Consider the following 6,074-nt stretch of genomic DNA (forward strand, 5'->3'; position numbering starts at 1 on the left):
ATGAGACTCTTATCCCCAATTAACCACCAGAAAACTGGAAGTGGCACTGTGGCTCAAGTGGTAGAGCTCTTGCCTTGAGCTGAAGAGCTGAAGGACCCTGCTCAGGCCCAGAGTTCAAGACCCACAACTGACAAACAAGCAAACAAAAAACACAAAACAAAACAAAAACACCTGTTCCTGGCATCAAAGAGTTAACAGCCAGTAAGAAGGTAGATTATCAAGACTATGGCCTTGAGTAGGTCATTTGACTCTAGTTCTTATGCTGGTTCAGCCACTTCATAGATGTGTAAACTTGGGCAATTTTTAAAAATCTTTGTCAGCTTCAGTTATCTCATTAGTCAGAGATAACATTAACAAAATCTAACCAGATACCAAAAGAAATGTTTAACAAAGTGCTTAGTGTACAGCAAGCCTAAATGGTTCTAATTATTATTACTTAAGACAGAAGCAAAGTGCCAATGAAAACACTGAGGGAGCAAGTTTCATTTAGAGACAGGTTTGCAGTGGAGGTATTTCAAAGAGAATAATATTTATTTTAGTGGTCACATGGGCTAAAACTCAGGACCATGTGCTCTTGCTTAGCTTTTCCACTCAAAGCTAATGCTCTACCACTTGAGTTATAGCCACATTTCCGGCTTTAGGGAGTTTCCTTCCTGGGGCCAGCTTGGAACCTAGATCCTTAGATCTTAGAATCCTGAGTAGCTAGGATTACAGATGTAAGCCACCAGTGCTCAGCTGTATAAATTACCTTAATTTGTTTAAAAACAAAATTGGTGAATCAAACCTAAGTCTGAAGACGTTTTTTAGCCATATGCCCATAGGAAAAGTACTGAATCTCTCTGAGCTATTATGAATTTCTTCTGAGGATTAACCAACCTAATAAAATTGAAGTATATAAAAGAATACCTGACATAACAAAATGGTAGCTGTTAATTCACTAAGGCAGAAATGTTTAAGGTGGAGCACAATTATGAAAAGGGATAGTGGAGTTGTGAAAGTTCATGGCTATAAATGGTAGATGACTTACTGCTGTGGTCAGAACAAGAAGTTTACACATTAATAATTATAATCCTTTCCTTGTGAAAATAAATGGTAATTATTTTACTTTCTGAGGGTTGGGAATCCATAATACCACAAACCAGCATAAATTTAGTAGTGCCTTTAATTTACATATTTATTAATTGCCATTGAATTATCAAAGTATAATTTTCAGACCAGGAGTATAGTTTAGTGGTTAAAGTACTTGCATAACATGTACAGCTCCAACACACAAAAGAAGAAAAAAATTTTGAAGAAAGGATTTTGAAATAGGTTTTCATTAAGTTACACAGGCTGGCCTAGAACTCACTGTGTAGCCCAGGCAGGCCTGGAACTTGACATCTTCCTGTCTCAGCCACCTGAGCACTGGAATTACAGTTCTTCACAATCATATCTAGTTAAAAGGATAATTTTTAGATGTTAAAAAAACATGGAATCTTTAATTTCTATTTCCTGAATGGAAAATAGGATATATTTCTTCAAATTCTCCCTATTTAACCTTGTTAGACACTAAAATAATTCCTTGCTAAACATTCAAAAAGTCAAAACATGACTGTCATACATCATCAAATATTAACATATTAATACAGGAATTGTTATAAAACTTTATATGACTTAAATAAGTCTATTGTATGTTCATTATGTTTATGTGTCAAAATATACTTATATTTGAAGAGTGGTAGTATATGCTTGAAACTGATTGTACTAAAACCTGGAATGCATATGGCATGAAAGTGAAGGGACCAGAGATTTTATTGAACAAATTTCCAATGGAGCTGGTTCAACCAGTTCATAAGAGCACATTTTATACATCTATTCCATTTCTGGGTTGTGTTTAAAATCAGTGAGGTTTGAAACCAGCCATGATGGCAGTACTTACACTAAAGAAATTGATAAGTGATATAAATTAGGGATTATTTCCCCTAGATATCTAGTGGTTAAACATTTACCAGCATTCTGTAAGATGAATTGGAAGGGGATAAATCATAAATTTAATACATGGACTTTATTTCATAAACAATAGCAAATCAGAAATGGGCAGGTCATATTTCTTATTTTAAAAAAGTTGACTGTTAATTATACTTGTGGTATAGGGGATGGAGAGTGAAGACAGGAAGGACCTTGAGAAAGTAGTTGCATGATTTTAGGTGTAAGAGAAGGCAGTATTAATAGAAGTGGAGGAAGGCCAATGACAGATTTCAGACACTCAAGTATAGAAGTTGAAGGTAATTGAAGTTTCTAGCTTGGAGCACTAGGTGGATTTTAGGGAACATTAATAATTAAGATAAAGAGTGCAAGTGGAACAAGCAATTCCGGAGATAATAGTCAATGTTTAATTTCTTAGCTTGAAGGCATTCTTGGGATTTCTGGGTAATCTTATAAAGTTACATTTCAGAGTGGAAATTCTGCTTTAGGATTCTTCTTAAAGATAGCTAAAGACAAAAATAATCTTGGACAAAGAGCATGTAAATAAAGAAGAATGCCAAAGTAGCTTAAATGAGAAAAGGCTAATAAACAGAAAAAGATAAGATTGGAAAATATTACCTTGAGAAAACAGAATGACTAAATTTTGACATAACTTTAGATATTGAATGCAATTTTTGATTCAAATAGAGATGCCAGTAGACTAGCGTGCTTGCTTGGTTTTTGTTTGTTTGTCGTTTTTATCGGTCCTGGTGCCTGAATTCTGAGTTTGGGCACTGTCCCTCAGCTCTTCAGCTCAAGGCTGGTGCTCTACCACTTGAGCCACAGTACCTGAACTCTGGGCCTGGGCACTGTCCCTCAGCTCTTCAGCTCAAGGCTGGCGCTCTACCAGTTGAGCCACAATGCCACTTCTGGCTTTTTCTGATTATGTGGTGCTGAGGAATTGAACCTAGGGCCTCATGCATGCAAGGCAAGCACTCTCCCAGCTCCTAGAGGGCTTGGTTTTAAAGAACCTGCCATTTAGGAAAGTTAATACAGGATGCTTGTATGATAAAAAAGAATGATGGTAATAATGATAATATATACTGTTATCATTTACTCTTCATAAGACAATTCTTTTTAATTGCTAAAATTGTATTCGTTTATTAGTTATACAAAGGGAGATAGATTTTGTTACATTTCCATGTTTATAATGTGTTCAATAAATCTCAACCCCTCTGTCATTCTCCTTTCCTCCTTTATCCCATCTAATAAAAAATTCTGCAAGGGAATATGATTAAGTTTATTCCATTTTACTTTTGAGGTAACATAGGACACAGTGGTTAACTACTTATATAAGCCATCTAATAAATGAACATGAACTTTATTTTTTGTACATTTTTTATTATAAGAATACTGAACAGAGGGGTTACAGTTACATGAGCAAGGTAATGAGTACATTTCTTACCAAGCATTGTTGTCCCCTCCTTTGTTTTTCCCCTACCATCTCTTCCTTCTCACTTCCACAACTTCCCCCCCGCCCCCCTAACCCCCCTCCCTCGCCCCCCACCCCCGCCAAAGTTGTAAAGTTAGTTTTCAACATAGTGTTTTGTACATATCATCATTAAAATGGGTCAACCTATATCCTTATTAAGCATTTTGTTTTTTCCATGCCTCTCCCCGAATTAGAGAAGTGTATATACAAGATGCAGGGCACTGACATCAAATACAGTGAAAACAGGGGTTATACCTTGGGGGAGGAACATGCAAAAAAAATCACATAGTACATTATAATTACGTTAGAAACAATAGCAAGAAAGAAAAAAGATATTTGTGTCCCTATCTTGGGGTTCATTTCGCTTAACATCTTATATGGTCATATGTACATACCTTTTGACCTTTTCTGCTTGTCCTACACATGTACTAGTTATTGCAAATAAGGAAAACTATGGGACCTATGTTTCTTTGGGCCTGGCTTACTTCACTTTATAATTTTTTCCAAGTCTTTCAATTTCCTAATAAATGGGCATTATCATTCTTTCTGATGAAGGCATAGAATTCCATTATATATGCATATATGTACACATATATGTGTATATATATGTACACACACATACATATATATCACATTTTCTTGATCCATTCATCTACTGAGGACCATCTGGGTTGGTTCCATATCTTAGCTATGGTAAATAATGCTGCAATAAACATAGTTGTACTGGTAGCCTTGTTTGTGATCATTCGGGTAAATGCCCAGAAGTGGGATTGCTGGGTCATAGGGAAGCTCTATATGGAGTCTTCTGAGGAACTTCCATACTGCTTTCCAAAGTGGTTGAACAAGTTTACATTCCCACCAATGCAATAAGTTTCCCTTCTGTCCACATCCCCTCCAGCATCTGTTGTTATTAGAGTTCTTGATTATAGCCATTCTAACTGGGGTGAGGTGGATCTGCATTTCTTTTATGGCTAGAAAGGTTGAGCCTGAGAGTTTTTCCTATTCCTTCCTGTAATGTTTTCAGGGTGTCTGCTTTGACTTTGAAGTCTTTGATCCATTTGGAGTTGATTCTGGTGTAGGGTGATATATAAGGATCTAGCTTCAGTTTTCTACAGGTGTTTAACTAATTTTGCCAGCCCCATATACTGAAGAGTCTGTGTTTCTTCTATTCCATTTTTTTTTAGCTCCCTTATCAAAGATTACATGGCTGTAGGTCTGTAGGTTCATTTCTGGGTTTTCAGTTCTATTCCATTGGTCCTCAGGTCTGTTCAGTACACCAAGCTGTTTTGGTTACTGTGACTTTGTAGTAGAATTTGAAATTTGGTATTGATACTCCTCTAGCACTATGAACTTTATTTTCTCCAAGAACTATCACTTAATAATAATATTCAAAGACATATACACAGGCAATTCACTACAGAGATTAGAAAAAACAGAGGCATAAATTATTCTTCACAGTAAAGAAAAACATAAAAATAATGAGAAAATACTACAGAATTTCACTTTAAATGTTTAAATTTAGAGGTTGCACTCAACTGTTTAGCTCACAGAATTGAATGATGAAATTAATGTGTGTAAAGCTATTGGAACAGCTTACTCTCTCATGGTAAATACCATGATAGTATTAATCTTTCTCATCTTCATTGCTAAAGGCTACACAGCAATTTTGTGGTAGTCTGGCTTCCAATCCAAAATTCACTTACCATTATGAATAACTGGTATATGAAAGGAATAGTAAAGAGAACATCTAATGCCATGAATCAGAATTAAGAGGGAGCATGTTTGATGTGAGCAGCTTTCTTCAGATAAGACACGAAAACTAAGTCTTGAAGAATAAAGCAAGGGAAATGTGAATGTAAATTAAAAAGCAAACAGACCAGTAGCCAGTGGCTCAAGCCTGTAATCCTAGCTACTTAGGAGGCTGAGATCTGAAGATCGTGGTTCAAAGCCATCCCAGGCAGGAAAGTCCATGAGACTCATCTGCAATTAACCACCTGAAAACCGGAAGTGGCGCTGTGGCTCAAGTGGTAGAGTGCTCTCTTTGAGCTCAAGAGTTGAGGGACAGCACCCAGGCTCAGAGTTAAAGTCCCATGACCGACAAAAAAAAAAAAAAAAAAGCAAACAGGAAACTCAGCCTAGGTGTTGGTTCATGCTTCTGATACTAGCTACTGTATGTGTGTGTGTGTGTGTGTGGGGGGGGGGGGGAATGGCTGAGACCTAGAGGTTTAAAGTTTCAAGCTTTGAAGCTGTGGAGTTTCCAAGACTCCATTTCCACTTAACCAGCACAATGCCAGACTGGTTAAGGGGTGGGGGGGGGGGGGGGAAAGGGGGCGGGGGAAGCCAAGTGAGATTTTAAGACCTTGAGTTCAAGCCCTGCTACAGATACAAAGAAAAAAGAAAGGAAAAGAAAAGCAGTTCCCCAGCTGCAAGTGAGAGTGCGAAGCTGTGAGTTCAAGCCCAGTACTGATACAAAGAAAACGAAAATATGCCCCAAAGGACTGCGAAGCATGGTGCAAGTCATAGAGCACTTGCTAGTATGTAGGAATCTCCAGTCCATCCTCCCGCCCCCCACAGAAAAATGGTCGATGGAAAAACACATATACAAGTCGTGGTGGCTGAATCTTACAATTGGATGGGC

The sequence above is a fragment of the Dipodomys spectabilis genome, unplaced genomic scaffold (genome assembly GCF_019054845.1).
Source record: "Dipodomys spectabilis isolate Male_0828 unplaced genomic scaffold, ASM1905484v1 ptg000163l, whole genome shotgun sequence".
NCBI classification, from domain to species: Eukaryota; Metazoa; Chordata; class Mammalia; order Rodentia; family Heteromyidae; genus Dipodomys; species Dipodomys spectabilis.